This window comes from Tachyglossus aculeatus, chromosome 4 (assembly GCF_015852505.1).
Source record: "Tachyglossus aculeatus isolate mTacAcu1 chromosome 4, mTacAcu1.pri, whole genome shotgun sequence".
In the NCBI taxonomy this organism is placed as follows: domain Eukaryota; kingdom Metazoa; phylum Chordata; class Mammalia; order Monotremata; family Tachyglossidae; genus Tachyglossus; species Tachyglossus aculeatus.
Window position 1 is genome coordinate 97,825,032 of NC_052069.1, and position 21,104 is coordinate 97,846,135.

Sequence of the window (21,104 nt, forward strand, 5' to 3'; positions counted from 1 at the left end):
TATGTAACAGAGCCGGGATTAGAAGCCATGTCCTCTAACTCAGACCCGTGCTTTTCCCACTAGACCACACTGCTTCTTTCCATGGTGAACAGCTTCTGTGCGGTATTTGGCACATTAGCCGAGTTCAATAATTATTACCAATACTTCCTGGCTTCTGTCTAGGCCAATATTTGCTGACTTTTTTAGTATGACTGATGACACTCATCAGCATCAGTAATATTTAATGATTGCCTTTGTTGTGCAGAAAACTATCCTAAGTGCCTGGGAACGTATACTGGAAGCAAGTGACAGTCCTTGTCTTCGAGGATTTTGCAGATTTATGGGGGAGACACAAATGGACACAAATTGCCAAATACATAATAGGTTAAAATAGTATGAGCACTGACAGAGATGACAAACATAAACAATTGAATTAGATTAATATAACAGTAACAAACAACAGCCGCACCAGAAAACTGAAGTGTCTGATGGGGTAGACTGACCAATAAGATGGTGGGAGTGAGAAGTAGCATGGCCTAGTGGATAGAGCATGGCTCGGGACTATCCTTCCCCTCCCCACAGCACCTGTATATATGTTTGTACAGATTTATCACTCTATTTATTTTACTTGTAGATATTTACTATTCTATTTATTTTGTTAATAATGCGCATTTAACTTTAATTCTATTTTTTCTGATGACTTGACACCTGTCTACATGTGTAGTTTTGTTGTCTGTCTCTCCCTTCTAGACTGTGAACCTGTTGTTGGGTAGGGGCTGTCACTGTATGTTGCCAATTTGTACTTCCCAAGCGCTTAGTACAGTGCTCTATACACAATAAGTACTCAATAAATATGATTGAATGAATTAATGAATGACTCGGTCATGGGTTCTAATCCCATCTCTGCCTCTTGATTGCTGTGTGACTTTAGTCAAGTCACTTCACTTCTCTGTGCTTGTTACCTCATCTGTAAAATGGTGATTGAGAATGTGAGCCCCACATGGGACAGGAGTGGTATCCAAACCTCTGTGCTTGTATCTACCCCAGTGCTTAGTACAGTGCCTGGCACGTAGTAGGCGCTTAACAAATACCACAATCATTATTGATTTGTACTTCCCAAGCACTTAGTACAGTGCTCTGCACACAGTAAGTACTCAATAAACACAATGTAGAGGATATAATTGGGCTGAATTGAGTGGAGAGGGAGTTTCACACAGGGGAAAGGATTTGAGCAATGGGGTGAGTTCAGGAAAGTGGCAAACAAGGTACAATTAGAAGATGAATTGTGAGGTGCAGAGTGGGACAGTTTCAAAGTGAGAGAGTAGAGTCCAATATGTTGACGGTGAACTTCGAAATGTTGTGTCAAGTTTCTTTGTTTTTTTTTCACCTTAAATCTAGTGTTTCTATAGTGACTTATAGTGAATGTCAACCTGTTACAGATTATCAGGAGTTCGTGCTCATAGATTCTCTGTCCTCAATACAAGCTTGTGCAGGCTGCTTGACAGTACAGAAATGGCGCTCTGGACAAAAGCATCATTTTTGTCTGCACACACACTTAATCTTGTCATCTAAACAAGGACTATTTATTGCATTGGTATGGGGAAAAGACATGCACACAGATCACAACTGAGATCACGAAAGTCATTTCACCATGGCTCTCTCCAGAATTCATATGAGAGTCATTTTTTGGCCTATCTTATTAGTGTAGATATATACTTCAGGCCTGGCACCGAAACCGGTGATTAATTCACACAGCCACTAATTATTAAGAATGGTTAGAGAAGAGCCATATGGAAACATTCATTATATCATATATTTGTAAACATATTGTATATATTTTGATGTTGTGGATTTCAGTGCATTTCATAAAATGTTGTATAAACTTTATCATTAATATATAAGATTCATAGAGAGTCAAGGAGGGGAAGTACCTCCTATCTAGGCTTATTAATAACAGAGTTAGTGAAGGGCCATCTGGAAGCATTTATTATGTTATATATTTGTAAACACATTTTATACATTTGGGGGATGTGAATTTCAATGCATTTAATAAAATTTTGTATGAACTTTATCATTCATATATAAAATTAAAAGGGAGTCAAGGAGGAGAAGTACATTTTATCTAGGCCATGGTCTGTCCAGTTTATAATAGTTATTCATGTTTTATTAAGAAATATACATCTTGCTTTATGTGGGGTTTTTTAGAAAGGTAGTTTTAGCTAAATAACAGTTTGAAAGGTTTGGCTTCCCAATCATTTTTGATATGTTTCTGAGCTTTCTATTTTAATCACAAATGGAAAATTTCCAATGCCTCTTGAACACGTTAGAAAGAAAATTTAAACCAACAGAGCATTTCAAATATAAATAGTCTATTTACAACACACCATGTGAACTGGGCTGGTGGGATATGCTCACCTGCTGCTCCCAGACTTCAATCCTTCTGAGGTTTCAACCCTATCTATTATTGAAAGAAGCCCTGATATAATGTGCATTTGTTTTGCCTCACACTGCAAGAGAGGAAAATTAAAGAAGCTAACTGCCACCGAAAGGTAGAGCTTGATCTGGGAAAATACATTTAGTATGAGAGGAGATTGGATTTTCAGACTCTAGTGACTGAAAAGGGAATAGGCTGGCAGGTGAGAGCTCTGAAGTACTATCCATGCAATATGATTTAGGGAAGGAGGAGGGCAGTCATGAAAGTTGATGATTATGCTCCAGAGTTTCTTGTACTCCCCTCCGATCCCTAGGCCTGGTTCTTTTTTGGAATACTTGGCACCTAGGATCTCTTTTGGATGCCTTGGTACATTTAACAAATAGAGCTTCTGAGGTTAAAGATGATGGATCAGGATGTGGTACAGGGTGAGGGGTTTTTTTTTCTGTGTAATCCATTGAACTGAGCCTAAATTTAACTCCCCTGGATGAGCAGTTCCTGTCAGACCACTAGGGGTTATTACAGGGCATGGCTATCTACATTATGCATTTGCTGATGCAATCAATCAGTCAAGCATATTAATTGAGTGCTTACTGAGTTCAGAGCACTATACTAAACCCGTGGGAGAATGCAATGAAACAGAGTTGATAAACACATTCCCTGCCCACAAGGAGCTTGCAGTCTATACCCAGTTAACTCATTGTTGCAATGAGTTAACCTTTGGATGAGTGAATTTGGCTCTAATATTCTTAGAAGTCTCCTCTCAGGATCACACCTGGAGAGTGTCCAGTACTCTACCAGTCTCGGCTGTGGGAGGGAGAGTCAAGCAGAGGCATATCCATTCCATTCCTAGCTTGGGCTGTGGTTAGTGAGTGGAAGGCAATCTGCTACAAGTCGAAACTCACCCATGCTGGGCAGCAGCGACATAGGAGAGAGTCGAGGGCGGAGACCCAAGTTTACTGCATGGAAGGAGGCAATGATAAACCACTTCTGTATTTTTACCAAGAAAACTCTATGGTTACACTACCAGAACGATTGCAGGTGGAGAGTGGGGTATTCTGAGAGAGATGTGTCCATGAAGTCACTACAGGTTGGAGTCATCAGCCTAAGACAAGACCTTTAGGAACTATGTATTTGACTGTTTTCCTACCAAGTTAGATACAAATATCCCCAGTGTCCTCAACTCCTCCCTCTCCACTGAAGTAAACTCCGTCAGTTACCGTCCTTATGACGAACGTATACAAACCTGTAGCCTAAGCTAATATTCACAGTACACTTCCTCTGCTCTTGTGCATGACTGCAGAGCACTCCTGGTGGAAATCCAGGCACAAGACTGATTTAGCCCTGTTCAAACTCTTCTCATGTACCCAGCAACTATACTTTTTAATCCATATTAACTCCCGTGCCCATTGTCCACACAGCTGATTCAGATGTTTAACATCCTTCTCAAACACTCACCTTCCCCGTCTCTTGCCTTTAACTGCCTCGCCACCTATTTCACAAATAAAATTGAAACCATCAGATATGGTCTCACTAGAGGCTCCCTAGTACCTCTCCACTCCTAACCTCCTCCTGTCCCCTCCTCGGCTCTTCCTTCCTTCCTTCCCCGCAGTGTCTCAAGAGGATCAATCAGCTGTACTTACTGAGCATCTTCTGTGTGCAGGACACTCTGCTAAGTGCTCCAGAGAGTACAACACAACATTATAGCAGACACATTTCCTGGTGACAATGAGCTTTCATCCTATTAATCTACTCCCTCCCTCTGAACCTCCAACCCCATCCCCTTGAATCTTATTAAAACACCCACCCTCTCCCTTCTTCCCTCCCTGACTGCCATCTTCAACAACTCACCTCCCAATGGCTCCTTCCCCACCGCTTTCAAACATACCCGTGTAACCCTTAACCTAAAAAAATCCTCCCTTGACCCCACGGCACCCTCTACTTATCTCTTCATCTACCTCCTATCATTCCTTTCCAAACTCTTTGAGTGATTGTTTACTCAGGTTGCCTCCAATTCTCCTTGAATCTCTTCCAGTTCTCTCCTTCACCCTCTATAATCTGGCTTCCTTCCCCTTTGCTATGTGGAAGCTGCTCTCTAAAAGGTCACCAGGGACCTCTTTCTTGCAAATTCCAATGACCTCTACCCAATCCTAATCCTCTTCAACCTCTTAAACTACCTTTAACACTGTGGACCATCCCCTTCTCCATAAAACACTACCCAACCTTGGCTTCAGACAATGTCGTCTCCTGATCCTCCTCCTATCTTTCTTAGCCTCTAGGCTCACTGACTGCTAGTGGTAGTTTGTTCCAGTCTAACTCTCTATTCACTTTCTTACCATCCTAACCCAGTTCCCTAGACAGCCTATGAATCCTGAAATGTTTTCACTGTTCATAATCTGCAAGGTTCTTTTATGCATGAGTTTGAGTGTTCACCAAACTTTAATTTTGTAAGCAATGATCTAATGAAGCATTGAAAGAAAAAAAAAAAACATGGAGAAAATTCCTCACCAACCTCCTTAAATATTCAGGGGAAGAAATTTTCCAATCTTTCAATCGGTACACAAGCAATTCATCTGAATAGAAGGCTTTTCAAGTTGTGGTTCTTTGCAAATCTAGTTAGGGTGATTTTTTTAAGCTAATTTCAAGCTCACTTCACTGTGGTATTGAGTCTCACAGTACGAGGGACCCTTTCTCCGCTTTTATACATACACATGCATATTTGAGCATGTGAAAGAGCTGCTCTGGTTCCAGTTATTTTGTAGTGGTGGTTGCTATCCTTTTGATGTAAGAGACTGTATAGTTACAAAACTATTACTTTACCACATGCCTTATTTTAGAGGACTGCATAGGAATTTCCAGGTATGCTTCAATTTACTTCTAAGATCTTTTTTTCTCTTGAAAGAGTCAGTGAAATGTAACAACCTTGAAAGATTCTCTGTTATTTAGGTTCAACCATTAGACTCCAAAATATTCGCCATCCTACAGGATTTTCATCAGCTCCTCTCATATTAACTGTCATTTCAAGTGATGATACCTTGGATGGCTGTGAACTCAGTAGCCTGAAGTATTCTTGCTTCACTCTTCCACTGTAGTTCCAAGGATGCCGCATTAGTTTTGATTATAATTCATACCCTCCTGATGCTTGGGTGGTATGGCCTTGATTGGCATGGTTACTCAGTATTTTTGGGGGATCATTTATCTTATAACATTTTATTTTTGGAGAGCCCATATTAGCATCAATGCTAAGTCCTATTCAAATTCTTAGTTTTCACTTAAATACTCTTGTTTATGAAAGTTAAATGGAGATAGAAACTCTCCCTAAGGAAGCAGTTATATTAATTTGAATGAGTATGCTATAGCTGAAAAAGAGCTTAGTTTATAATTGTTGAACATAGCTACATTAGCTAGGTTGTTTGGGGGAAATAATCTTTTATTTGAAAGTGTCGTTCCCACAAGAACCACCCTAAAGGTATTTCCCTGACTTAGTGGTTCCACAGTTATGAGTGCAAAAGCAATATTAGAGGTTCCATGGTTCAAATACCACCCCTAAGCTGGCCCAGAAATGAGTACGCCGGTACATCTCCCTGAATGAAGCAGATTGTTTGAGAATTCTCTACCCTCTTAGCACTGCCTCTTGTTGCCAGAAGGTGGGGAGAGTAGGGGCCTCAGAACAGGCCCTGCTTCCTTGACAGACAAGAGGCAGAGGGAGAAGAACTCAGAACACTTCCACCTATGCTGCTGTCAAATGGACAAATTTCTGAGCTAATAATGATGATGATAATAATAATAATAATGGTACTTGTTAAGTGCTTACTGTGTGCCAGGCACTGTACTAAGCTCTGGGATGGATACAAGCAAATCAAGTAGGACACACTGCCTGTCCCATGTGAGGCTCACTGTCTCAATCCCCATTTAACAGATGAGCTAACAGGCACAGAGAAGTGCCAGTGACTTGCCTAAGGTCACACAGCAGACAAGAGCCAGAGCCAGGATTAGAGCCCATGAGCAGAGAAGCAGTGTGTTTCAGTGGAAAGAGCACAGGCTTGGGAGTCAGAGGTCATGGATTCTAATCCCAGCTCTGTCACTTGTCAGTTGTGTGACTTTGGGCAAGTCACTTAACTTCTCTATGCCTCAGTTATCTCATCTGTAAAATGGGGATTAAGACTGTGAGCCCCCCGTGGGACAACCTGATCACTCTGTATCCCCCCAGCGATTAGAACAGTGCTTCTCACATAGTAAGGGCTCAACAAATACCATAATTCTTTTTCTGACTCCCAGGCCAGCACTGTGTCCACTAGGCCATGTTGCTTCTCTAATCAGATGACAGCAAAGGAACACACCCTACCCAAACCTCCCAGTCCTCAAGAGAGGATCGAAAACATTACCTAACTCTTCTGTGCTCAACTGAAACAAGAAATGCAACCTAGAAAGTTTGAAAACGTGGCTTCTGACTTTTATCCAGTTAAGAAACATAAGTTACAGTAACTTATAAATCTGAAACTGCAGGGTGGTTTGACAAAAGTAAATGACTGAAGTCTTTGAAAGGCTAACCGCCCTTAAACCCCATTCTCAAGGAGTGAAACAGACTCTGAAGAATGCACCCCTGATGAGGAAAAGATAAGTGTATAAAGTGTGCATTCATTTAAATTGTATTTATTCAATGGTATTTATTGAGTGCTTACTGTGTATAGAGCACTGTACTAAGTGCTTGTACTAAGTGCATAACTTGTACTAAGTGCATAACTTGTACTAAGTGCATAACTCTAACTGGCATACTCTTTTCTCTCCTTTCATTCTTGATGCCTGTGAAATGTGGGATGTACAGTGAACTCCCAAGTCTGTAAGTTTGGATCATAGGAGGCAGCAAGGAAATGTGAATCTGAGAACCTACGTTTGAGTTTCAGCTTTCCACTGTGTAAAAAATACCTTGGGTAGGTCACTGAACCTCTCTGTGCCTCGGTTTCATCATCTGTAAACTAGGGATAAGATAGATTGTGAGCACAATCATTTCCTAGTGTATTTATTAGCATACTTTGTTACCCAAAAGAGGCATTCACTAAATGCTCAAATGCTATTGGATTAGTATTTTTGATAAATGTTCTTTCTGCATTTTTTATCCTTTCTACTTCTTGGGGCAGCAGGAATAATAACTGTGGTATAAAGGCTTACTATGTGTCAAACACTGTACTAAGCATTGGTGTAGGTACAAAACAATCAGTCCCACATGGAGCTCACGGTCTAAATAGGAAGGAGAACAGATATTGAATCACCATTTTGCAAATGAGGGAACTGGGTCACAGAGACTTGCCCAAGGTCACACAATGGGCAAGTGGCGGAGCTGCGATTAGAACCCAGATCTTCTGACTCCCAGGCCTGTGCTCTTTCCACTAGGCAATGCTTCTTCTTCTCACCTCTCTCACAACCTGAGTTTTCACCCTACATGTTAGAACACCAGCAGGGAATTAGGGAATGTTATTCTGACAGTCTGTATCTTATTCTGATAGAATGAGAGGGGGTGTTGGGAGAAATGATTTTGCTGGCTGTCTGGGGAGTGTAAGATCAAACCCTTCAGGTGATAGTCAAGGGGGACAGTCACTGCTTGTCTTAACAGACTGGTGATGGTTTCTCTGGAAAGATGGCTGTCAAAAAGCTTCTCTCTGTCTCAAAACCAGTGTTAAATCAATCTGGATCACGGGATTGGGAGAGAAAGAGAAGGAATGCAAACCCTGTCTTATCAGGGAAGAGGGTGCTTCACTGACTGAGCAGTTCATTTCTCCATTCTTCCTCTTCAGTACATCTGGGAAACACGGTTGAATAATTCATGCTTATTGTAAAGGGAATCCCTTGTCCCCAACCCCTCACCATATTAAGTGAAGTTGAGTAGCCTTTTGCCTACCTAGTAAAGACCCGGTAAAACAGATGGGTTGGTCAGTCTTCCCATGACCCTCCAATGCTAATCCCTTCTCCATCTGGGATCGGTGTTAGAGCTACATGACAGTGTGGACATTCACTGAATGAAGTATATAAATGTGAACCTTCCTATCCTCATTGACCTCTAAAGCAATAAAAGGTGGTAGGGAGTCTGTCCGATCACTGGAGGTTAGTCCTATAAAAGTTCTGATGTCCATGGCTGAAATAAGTTTCCAGATGAAGGCCAAAGTCTCAAGGTACAACCCAAGGTTTCAGAAGATGTGTGTGTGTATGCGCCCCAGTCTCTGCATCAGAGAGACAGAGCAGATAATAGAGCTCAGCATCTCTACTTTAATGATAGATGCTCCAAAGTCCAGCCAAGCCAATGGGAATTTTTACATTTTCCCACCAGGTTGGGTTGGGCACAGAACTAGGCCCCTCCTCCTCAAAAGACCTTGCCAGCATATTTTCACTCCTCTTGTTCATAGATGGTGTTTTCTTTGAGGGTCACTCGTTGGATTGGGGATCCGACTTGGTTTCCTTATCTCTTTGGATTCTCTGATCCCCAGTGTAAACCTCAAACTGGTGATTTAGGTGGTACACAACTACATGTAGTTTGGCTGCAGAACCTTAGAGAATAGTCCCATACTGCCAATTATTGATTTTTTTGGTTGTAAAAATTACATCCCTGCGTCATTCTACATTCAAAATGGATTCAAGTCAGCCTGTAATGGGTTATATAGAAATTGATTCATTTTGGGGCCATCGTTGCTCATTATGTGTCAGGCTTAACTGGCTTCCTTATGAATTACAAAAACAATATTTTCTTAATCTGTTCATAAAAAGAGAACAAAAATCTCTGAATTGCTGCTCAAGTCTGAGAGCAGTGGTTATTAAGCTTGTTTGACTTCTAAAGTGAATTAATACCACTCAAAAGGTCTTAGGAACCCAGCCAACAATGTGAAGAGATTTAACAATTGATTCTGAGATTTGGGGGTGTATTCCCAAATGATGAATGGGCATGACAGAATTAGTTTTGTTTTAGGCAGTTTTTGAAATTGTTCAGAATTTCACTTTTTTATTTTTATATTTTGTTCAATCTAGTTTTGACTTAAGAGTCTAATGGTCTGTGCCAGAAACGAAGCTGCCGGGGATGTCATAGAAGTTAAAAAAGTAAGTGACTCAGTTGGTGAGATGCCCGCTGTCTGAATCAGCCCCTTTTCTGCTTCTCTTCAATGGGGCTGAGCAGGTGGTTCCCAGGTCAGATATAATCCTTCACCAGGGACACATTATAAAAACAGACTGGCTCTTTTGGATGTCTAAATTCATCTGTGTTCTCAGACACTTTTCAGTGGAGACAGGATCCTGGCCTTCTCCCTGCTTAGACACTGCCTGGTTCTTCATTTTAGAGTCCCCTAGTCTACTGGAATCCTGCTCATTCCCATATCATGAGTGGCTTTAGATTCTCTCTGGCATTTTTTCTTTGGTGAAACCATCTTTTCTCTGGAGTTTTCCCACCTCTGTGAAGAAATTAGCCTGGAAGTCTTTTAAGTTTTATTTAATTAAAGTTGAGGTTTGGAGTCATAGATTTTTAAGGTTTTTTTTTTCCTCTAAATTTAAACAACAACCCCTAAGGCACTTGCTAGAAAAATTCTGGGTTTCTTTCCCCTGTTCCCACGCTTCCCTCCCACTCCCTTTGCTCTTTTATGCTGCTGTGACAGTGACAGCTGCCACAGACTCCCAAAGCACTCACCCCCTGGAGATTTTACTGACAAAGCCATGAATAAAAGCTCATTTATACCTCTTACTTCAGTGCAAAAGGGTTGCAATGCAGCATCACTGAGATACCTGCAGGTCAGCTTAATTAGACACCATGACTAATGGAAGGTTTGCAATTTTAATAATATGATTTTTTTCTTTCAAATTTGAAAACTTTTGCCTGATTAGAGTGGCTGTGCTCCCACCCATTTGATTTCCCTGCTTATTTTTTTAGAGTTGACTCTTCATTTAGTTTGTTCTTTCCATCAAACATTTGTTATTCCTTTCTGGTTTCTGTCACCCAGATTGGATATGAAAATATAGAAATTACTGGAGGGTGAGTCAACATGCAGACTGATTGTTTTGTCTCTTCAGTTGGCATTTAAACTATATCATATAGAACAATTTTTTTTAGATTTTAAACATATTTGCACCTTCAGCTCTATTTAGAGAAAATAAACAGCTAAATGTCAGTGAAGAGCACGGTTTTTATTGTTCCTATCTTTATTAAGCAGATGTAATATTCAGCTTTCAAATTGTATATGTAAATGAGAGAAAAACAAAAACTTAAAATAATTGTCATTTTTATTGTGAGCATTCTAATATATCAAACTTTTGGTTTTTAAATATCATGTATTTGAGAAAGAATTAAGAGTTAAGAAAAAAAATATTTTTTCAGTGAGGCCTAAAATCCTTTCTTTTAGAATGTTGTTCTCAGAAGCAAATAGGTCTGGTTAGAAAGTTTATATGTTCAAAAGACAGTGGGAAGGATTTTGCTTTACTTGCTGTTTTCCTTCTGGAAATTGTAGCCTAATAGTAGATTTGTATAATTTATCATCTAAATTATGTAAATCATACATCACAACAGTGAATCAGTATGTCTTAGGAGTAAATTGGACCTCTTTAGACTTGGGTACTAAAATTCTGGCAACTCAGAGTGGAATAGACAAAAGAATAAAAAAAGAGGGAAAATTCATGTTATGGTTGTTCATTGATGACTATTATTCAACTTTACCGTTAGGACCTAACTGCTGCCAACCTGAGTGACAGGAGAACATGACTTCAAACACTAAAATAAATTTTTATCCTGAGGAAATACTAATACATCAGGAGATTGTCTCACTGTCAGAAAATCTGAAAAGGAAAGTTGGCTTTTCCAAGGTGGAATCTTCACTTGCTTTTCAATATCAGCAATGAGTATCTGGTTCTGATCAACTCTCCAAGCCTTTAGCTTCCTCACTCATCTCAGGCAGCATGTGCTAACTGACTTCCAGAGCTATCAATCAATACTATGTATTGAGCACTTACTGTGTGCAGAACACTATACTACGGCGTGGCTTATTGCTAAAAGCATGGGCTTGGGAGTCAGAGGAAGTGGGTTCTAATCCCAGCTGTGCTGCTTGTCTGCTGTGTGACCTTGGGCAAGCCACCTAACCTCTCTGTGCCTCAGTTACCCCATCTGTAAAATGGGAATTAAGACTGTGAGCTCCATGACAAACTGATTACCTTGTACGTACCCCAGTGCTTAGAACAGTGCTTGGGACATGGTAAGCACTTAAATACCATTATTATTATTATTACTAAGTGCCTGGGAGAGTACAATATAACTATATAACAGAGTTGGTAGACATGATACATATCCATAATGAGCTCACAGTTTAGAGAATCCACAAGTGCACAGCCAAACTTAAAATTCACCAAGGGATGCTGGGATGTGGTCAGTTCACCAACCTCAAAGCCCTGCTTATTGTATCCATCTTCACTGGTCCGGTTGTGTGAAGAGAATGGATGCAGCAGGATAACCAAAAAAAGGCTGTATTGTGAGTTGAACTGGGGAAAACTGTAAACAGAGTAGAGTGAAGAAATGCCAAAAAGATACAAGGAGGTAAAATCTGAAATTATCTAGTAGAATCAAGTGAAGGTGGGAGACAGCAGGCAAAGATAGACCAATCTGGCAGAAGGCAATTAGAAATGGGGAGACTGTCTTAGAACTGAGATTTCGGGAAGATCGTTTCACAAAAGAAGAGAAATGAGAACAGTGCCAGATACTACAGGCAGTAGGTGTGGTAATGTGGAGAGGAGCATTCCACTGTGAATTGGACTGAGTGGAAAAAAAAAGTATCTTCAGAATCTGGAGCATAAAGGAATTATATTTCAGAAGATCACAAAGCAGCTTTTGCTTCTTTGTTTCCCACCATTGCTAATTAGTTTATAAACCATTTTAAAATAATTAAATTGAGAGACTACCTTGGATTGCATTTGGATTTGTACCTGGTCTCTTGCCTGGATTGCCCTCCTTCTTTTATCTGTCAGAGAGTTACTCTCCCCTAGTTCAAAGCCTTATTGTAGGCACATCTCCTCCAAGAGACCTTCCTTGATTAAGCTTTTTCCTTTTTTTCTACTCCCTCTTGCACTTCTGCGTCACCCTGACTTGCTCTCTGTATTCACCCCTTGACTCAGCCCCACAGCATTTAGATACTATCCATAAATTGTTTATTCATATTGATGTCTGCCTCCCGCTATAAACTGTAAGGTCACTGTGGGCAGAGAATGTGTCTGTTAAATTATTTTGTATTCTCCCAAGCTCTTAGTACAGTGGCCTGCGCACAGTAAGCACTCAATAAATATGATTGATTGATTGATTGTACCCTTTATTTATACCACCCTAAGCTCCATAGTATATCTGTACATATCTATAATTTATTTTAATCTCTGTCTCTTCCTTCTAGGTTGTAAGCCTCTTGTGGGCTTGGAATGTGTCTGCAAACTGTGTTGTACTCTCCCAAGCACTTAGTACAGTGCTCTGCACATAATAAGTGCTTAGTAAACACCAGTGATTGATTAATTGCTGGAGAAGTATTGTTGCCAGACAGAGGAAAGGACAACTTTTTGCTCTGCTTTGGGATGGAAGGAGCTGGGTTCACGAGGGCTGAGAGAAAGCTCTGTACAAAATAAATGCTCAATAAATACGATTGATTAATTGATCACTGAGGCTTTTGCTTCTTTGATGTTTTAGGGACTGATTCATGTCTTGCCTTCCATCTTCAGACCTGCTTTCAAAGTCAGCTGTTAGACACTGAGGAAGGCAAAGAGAGGAAAATAGGGTACTGGCTTTTCACCTCAGGTTACCATTCTTTTACTTTTAGATAAAAAGCAACTTAAGAATAGTGAGGGAACATTAAGGTCTCCCTGCCAGGTGCCCTTGTTTCATTGCTGAGACAATTTGGCTTTAAGAAAAGGAAAAGGAGGACATCAGTGTGTTTTGTGAAGCCATTGGAATGCAATTAGGTTGCTGTGGAACTGTATAATTGTAGTGAAACAAGAGGACACCTATTGGGAGTTATTTCTTAGTAGCAAATCCCATGGCCTCTAAGTCTATTCCCGGATTTGGCAGTATGTTAACAAGAAATTGGCAAAAGCCAAAGATTGCAGAGGTTGGTAGGTAAACAAAATGCATATAGAACCAAGATCTGTATGTGAAATTTTTAAACATAGTAAGAATACATAACTCTGGAAACTTTACTCAAAAATGAATAGTCAATACTTTATTTGTCTTTGTTATTACCCAGTGTGACTTTGTTACATGCCTCTCGGTTCCCCCGAGACAAATTTTAGTGCTCCTAGGAGTCTACTGGGTGCTACACCCACTCTATTATTCTTACATTTTGAGAAGAAAAGATAAACCTGAAGATACCCAGAGTAAGTTTCAATCAATAGAATGATATCATTATCAGCATTTAAGACAAGATGGCCATTCTTTGTAGTTCAGAGGTTCACCAGTATCTTAAAACAAATATCTTGATGCCACTGAAATGATGTTTTCACATGTCAAACTTGGAAAATCTGAAATCTAGAGAAATTTAATATTTTATAGGGAGAAATGGTGGGGGCAAGGATTGTTTCGTATATTTCATACCTGGAATACCCAAATTTTCCATAACTATTTTTGATTCCAGGTTGTCATGTAATTATTAGCCTAGGTTGGGAAATCAACAAAGACCTGGCTTCTGATATTCTGAATACAGTGTCATCTTGGTGGTTTTCAGTTTGGTTTTGGAAAATTCCATAGTAATGACCCAAGCTAGCCATTCTCCATCTGCCTCTCGTTACGCACTGAAATGGAATTCACATTACTATGGTAACCATCATGTGACTACACATCCCAGAATACATCTGTAATATGACATCCTAAATCACAGTCATTTGAGGATGAATATGGGTAAATTCATAGGGTAGCTGTGCCTTGAGTGTTTCCTCTCACAATTCAGGGTTCTGCTGTGGACTTAAAAGACTACAAAAGAATTTACATAATAAAGCTCTATAAGGCACTTGGGCAGCCAATCAATCATTCAATCAATGGTATTTATTGAGTACTTACTGTGTGCAAAGCTTGGGAAGCAGCCTATTGGGGGAAACTGACTTTAAGATAAATTACAGATTGGGGAAGTAACAGAGTATAAGGACATAAGTGCTTTGGAATTGGATGAGTAACTTACTCTTACTGTGTGCAGAGCACTGTACTAAGCACTTGGAAAGTACAATACAGGGTAGTGGGTATACTGCACAGTGCTTAATGGGTAGGACCTAAATGCATAGGTGACACAGAAAGGAGAGAGATTGGGGTGGGGAGATGAGGAGTTAGTAAGGTAAGGCTTCCTGGATTTATGATATGATTTTAGTAGAGTTTCGAAGAGGGAGCATGGTGGTCTGCCTGATATGATGGGGGAGGGAGTTCCAGGAAAGAGGGAGGACATGAGCTGAGGTTGGAGGTGAGAGAGATAAGATTGAGGCACAGTAAGCAGGTTGGTGTTAGAGGAGTGAAGTGTGAGTGAAGTGTCTGGGCTGGGGTGTTAGTAGGAGATTAGTGCTGTTGGGTTGGAGGGAGAGAGCTGATTAAGTGCCTTAACACTGATGGTGAAGAGTTTCCATTTGATGCAGAGGTGGCTGAGCAACCACTGGAGTTTTGGGAGGAGTGAGGAGATGTGTGCAGAATTCATATTTAGAAAAATGATCCAGTCAGTAAAATGAAGCATCGAAAAGGTCAACCATAAAAGACAAATAATCCAGATGCCCCCATTTTACAGGTGAGGAAGCAGAGACACTGAGTTGCTGAGACTTGCCCTGGGCCCAAGTTAAATTCAACACTTTTTCTTTCCCTCCTGCTATTCTCCAAGACCCTCACCATGCTGAGCTTGTTCATTAATCCTTATCCCTTCACTGTGCAGGGGGCAGGGGACCTGCAGAATTACCCTCATTTCCAGAGAGGATAATGAACTTTTCTACACATAAGTAGTTTGCCCCAGGTACTTCACAGAGCCGTGGCAGAGTTCAGAATGGGATTTGGGTTCTGGTCTGACTTCGGTCAAAGTAATTCTCTCCACTGTACCATCATACCTTTATTAGTAGGATTACTGGATTTTATTATTTTTATTTTAAATGATTGGATTTTATTATTATTGGATTTAAATCCAAGCAGGATGAATTAAAATCTGTTTCCCAGATCATTTGGAAATATTTTCCTCCTGTCATCCCACTTTGGATGGCTCTGACAAGCAGATAGGAGAGATATCATTTTCTGTGTATATGAAGTACTGGTAGTGATATTAGCAGGAAAAAGTATAATCAGTGCTTATCATTGTAGACTAAGGAAATACATAAGGAAACTTTTAGACCTAGTTACATAATGAGAGATGATGGCAGAGTCTATGTAGGAAGTTAATTGTATTTAAAAATAAATTTAGCAGTATATGAAAGCTTTAAGATTCCCCTGGCTGCCTCCCTTCACCATATCCTGATATGGTTGCTAACATTGATGGGCAAAAAAAACAGTTGAGATGGTAGGCAGCTTCCAGCCTCGGGCCCAGGAAATCTAGCTGGTTTGGTTGTAATAATAATAATGATAATAATAATAATAATAATAATAATAATAGTACTTTTTTAACTGATATTTTTTAAATGCATCCTATGTACCAGGCACTGAATTAAGCACTTGGGTAGACACAGGATAATAAGGTTGGACACAGTCCCTGTCCTACATAGGACTCAGTCTTAATCCCCATTTTACAGATGAGGTAACTGAGGCACAGAGAAGTTAAGTGACTTGCCCAAAGTCACACATCAAACTAATGACAGAGCCAGGATTAGAACCCAGGTCCTCTGTCTCCCAGGCCCATACTCTGCCCATTAGGCCAGGCTAGTGTTGGGGTAATAATGATAATAATAATAATAATAATGGTATTTGTTAAGCTCTTACTATGTGCAAAGCACTGTTCTAAGCACTGGGGGGATACAGTGTTATCAGGTTGCCCCACATGGGGCTCACAGTCTTAATCCCCATTTTAGAGATGAGGTAACTGAGGCACAGAGAAGTGAAGTGACTTGCCCAAAGTCACACAGCTGTCAAGTGGCAGGGCCGGGATTAGAACCCATGACCTCTGACTCCCAAGTCCTGGCTCTTTCCACTGAGCCATGCTGCTTCTCTACAAGATACAAGTTAATGAGGTTGGACACAGTCCCTGTCCCACGTGGGGGCTCATTGTCCAAGTAAATAAGTACAGTCTTTGTTGTAGCAAGAAGCCAGTTCTGGTTGGTTCCCAGCCGCACTGTAAAGTCAGAGTGGCTTCTCGTAAATGAAATCTGGACTTAATGGTTCTGAGTTTTATGTAATGATAATGACAGAAATTCACTTAATAACAATGATGGCATTTGTTAAGCACTTACTATGTGCCAAGCACTGTTCTAAGTGCTGGTGGGGGGGGTACAAGGTTGTCAGGTTGTCCCACATGGGGCTCACACTTCTAATCCCTATTTTACTGATGAGGTAACTGAGGCACAGAGAAGTAAAGTGACTTGCCCAAAGTCACACAGTTTGCAAGTGGCGGAGCTGGGATTAGAACCCATGACTTCTGACTCCCAAGCCCGTGCTCTTCTCAATGAGCCACGCTGCTTCTCTATTGTACTATCTAAAAAAAAATGCTTGCCATCTTCTGGCTGGCTTTCTTTGATACTGATTTAACTGAGTCAACTAAAAATAAGACATTTTCCCCCTTCCATCCCCTCTCCCTCCTCCCTCAACAAAACAAAAGAGAAATCATTCAACCATATTTATTGAGCACTTACTGTGTGCAGAGCACTATACTAAGGGCTTGGAAGAGTACATACAATATAATAGAGTTGGTAGACACTTTCCCTGGCCACAAGGATCTTACAGTCTAGAGGGGGAGACAGACACTAATATAAATCAATAAATTAAAGGTATGTACATAAGAGCTGTGGGGCTAGCAGAGGGAATGAAATCCAAGGCAAAGATAACACAGAAGGGAGTGGGTGAAGAGAAGCAGCATGCCCTATTGGATAGAGCATGGGCCGAGGAGTCAGAAGAACCTGGATTCTAATCCCAGCTGTGCCACATGTCTGCTGTGTGACCTTAGGGAGGTCGTTTAACTTCTCTGTGCCTCAGCTCATCAGGAAAATGTAAAAGAGTGTGAGTTGCATGTGGGACAGGGACTGTGTCCAATCTGATTAACTTGTATCTATCCCAGTGCTTAGAACAGAGCTTGGCACATGGTAAGCACTTAACAAGTACCATAATTATTGTTATTATTAAGAGGAAATGAGGGCTTAATTGGGGAAGGCCTCTTGGAAAGGATGTGCTTTCAGCAAGTGTTTTAAGAAAGCTTTGAAAAAGCTGAGGGGGCATCTTTGAAATTATATAAATTGAGCATACTGGTAATACTACTAATTCCAACCACCAGACATGTTTCTTTCTAACCCTTTGTGCCATCTTACATAAGAGAACAGGACTGCAAGCAGTGCTGTTCCTGGGTCATGTCAGTGGTCAGTGGGCAGTATTCTGTGCCCAACAGGTGCAACAGAAAACTTGGAGGAACCTTGTGATGGTTGCCCTCTTCAGCATCAATCAATCACTCAATCAGTGGTATTTATTAAGCATTCACTGTGTGCAGAGCATTAAACTAAGCTCTTGGGGGGAAGTGCAGTACAACAGTGAAGCTAGACAACTTCCCTGCCCACATGGAGCTCACAGTCCAGATGGAGGAACAAACATTAATGTAAATAAGTAAATTAGGGATATGTACATTAGTGGTGTGGGGATGAGGGTGGATTGAGTACCAGGTGTCATCAAACCTCATGTTTGAAATGTAGCATGTCACACCTCAACTTTTTTCTCTACATCCCTACTACACATCTGTGCTTTATGCTAAGTTCCTTGTGGGCAGGGATCAATAGCTGTCTAACGACCCATTCTGGATGACATTTTTGTTTTTATAATTTCCTATGGTTACAAATTCACTCTGCTTCCTGTACACTTCCTGCATAATCTTATATGGTGTTACACTTTCAATTATAAAACTGGTCCAGACTGGAATAAAAAAACAGAACTTGAGTACTGTACATTAGCGTTGTTGAGTGACAGCATTAATAAGCCTAGAACGGTGCTTGGCACATTGTAAGCACTTAAATGCCCTCATTATTATAAGCCAACGAGACAGCTACCCAAAGGGAACAACTGTTTGGAGAATATGTATAAGTGATTTCCCAAGGTCACACAGCAGACATGTGGCAGAGGTGGGATTAGAACCCAGGTCTTTCTGACTTCCAGACCCATGCACTATCCATTAAGCCACACTGCTTCTCCTTTGATATGCTAGGATATGGATCAAGGTGCTGTGAAATTAAACAGGGAAAGCTTGATGGAAAGGTGAGATTTTCAGGAAGAATTTGAATGTAGGGAGAGCTGAAGTCTGTCGGATATGGGGCGAGACAGAATTCCAAATAGAGGAGTAGAGTGAGCAAGGGGACAGAGGCAGGAGAGTCAAGTGTGAGGAAGTGCCGAAAGGTTGGCTTAGGAGGAATGAAGACAGTGAGTTTGGAAATACTGGGTGAAGGGAGCTGATAGGTTAAGTGGGACAGGAGGTGGAGACCCATGAAGTCACTTAGGAGGAAGTTTTGTTTGACATGAACTGACACAGGGAACCAGTGAGGAATTTTGAGGAGTGGAGTGACATGGGCTGACCAAAGCTTCAGGAAGATATCCGTGCAGAAGCATGTAATATTGGTTGGGGTCGGGGGCGGGGGAGTTTGGAGGCTGTTACACCAGCAGAGTTTAGCCATGGTAAGACTGAAGCTATTGGCAGGGTAGGAGCAGTTTGGATAGAGAGGAAGTGGGCAACTAGAGCATGTTTCAGGGAAAAAAAAAGGCAGGCTTTGGCTATACTGCAAACTCATTGTGGTCAGGAAACACATCTACCAACTGTTATATTCTACTCTTCCAAGCTCTTAGTACAGTGCTCTGCACACAGTAAGCATTAAATAAATGCCATTGATTGGCTGGCAATAGACAATGTGAGAATTGAGTGAGAGTAAAGAGTCAGGAAGACACCAAGTTTTCGGGCTTCTGAGACAAAAATTTCGTTACTTGATATGGAAAGTTAGAGAGAGCAATCCATTTCAGAGGGAAAGATGAGTTTTGTTTTAGACATGCTGAGGTGCTGACAGAACATCCAAGAGGAGGTGTCCTGGAAATGAGAGGAGATTTGGGATATCAGGACAGATGAGTGGGCTGAAGAGATAAATTTGGGAGTCACTGCATAGTATTGCTAGCTTAAGCCATGTGATTGGATGAGACAGTGCCAAGAGAGAAAAGTAGAAGACACAGGCCAGAGCGTTGGGGAATGCCCGCACTAAGAGGATGAGAGACAGTGGAGGAGCCAGCAAATGAGACTGAGAAAGAACAGTCAGGGAGGTAGGAGGAGAACCAGGTTACCACTGTATCAGCAAAGCTGAGTCCTGAGAGTGTTTCAAGGAGAAGAGAATGCTCCATGATATCAAAAGCAGTGGAGAGATTAAGAAGGATCAGGACTGGCTATAAGGAGGCCATGTGCACAGATAGATAAATCAGTCAATGGTATGTATTGGGTGCCTACTGTGTGCAGAGCATTATACCAAGAGCTTCGGAGAATACAATTTGACATGGAAGTGTGCGTACACGCACAGGGATTTTAGATGTGCATGTCACATGTCTCAATCCTTGTGTCCTACGAGCCGAGATACTATGTGATCAAGAATACTAAGTTAAATATCACCCTTATACAAAAGGAAGTTGCTCTGCACTCCATAAATGATCAATAAATGTGATTGACGATTGAAGTGCAGGGTCGGAATTAGAACAGAGGTCCTCTGACTCCCAGGCCTGCATTCTTTCCACTAGGCCTGTGCTCTTTTCACTGGTCAGGATTACATGCGTGTAGGTCTCAATACTACTACTACTACTACTAATAATAATGATATTTGTTAAGTGCTTACTATGTGCAAGGCACTGTAGTAAGTGCTGGGGTGGAGACAAGCAAATCATGTTAGAAACAGTTGCTGTCCCACGTGGTTCACAGTCTCAATCTCCATTTTACAGATGAGGTAACTGAGGTACAGAGAAGTTAAGTGATTTGCCCAAGGACACACAACAGGCAAGCAGCAGAGCCAGGATTAGAACTCATGACCTTCTGACTCCCAGGTCCATATTCTATCCACTATGCCATGCTGCTTCATTTTCCATGAAGAAAAACTACAGGCAGATAAAAATATTTGCATAGATACTGTCTATAATTTAATGCTACTGGTAATAATAATAATAATGATTATGGTATTTGTTAAGCTTTTACTATGTACCAAGCACTGTTCTTAGTGCGGGGGTAGATAAAAGTTAATTAGGTATCTCACATGGGGTTCACAGTCTTAATCCCCATTTTACAGATAATAATTGAGGCTGAGAGCTACTGAGAGCTCACCTCCTCCAGGAGGCCTTCCCAGACTGAGTCCCCTCCTTCCTCTCCCCCTCCTCTCCCTCTCCATCCCCCCGCCTTACCTTCTTCCCCTCCCCACAGCACCTGTATATATGTATATATGTTTGTACATATTTATTACTCTATTTTACTTGTACATATTTATTCTATTTATTTTATTTTGTTAATACGTTTTGTGGTCTGTCTTCCCCTTCTAGGCTGTGAACCCG

At 41.0% G+C, this 21,104-nt stretch overlaps 1 non-coding gene across 1 annotated transcript; it reads left to right on the forward strand.

Annotated features, from left to right (window-relative positions):
- Positions 1–3,167: 3,167 nt before the first annotated feature.
- On the forward strand, positions 3,168–3,305 carry LOC119927608. The gene has a single exon (XR_005450595.1). It is a non-coding gene; the product is annotated as a small nucleolar RNA SNORA7 (small nucleolar RNA).
- The last annotated feature ends 17,799 nt before the right edge of the window (positions 3,306–21,104 follow it).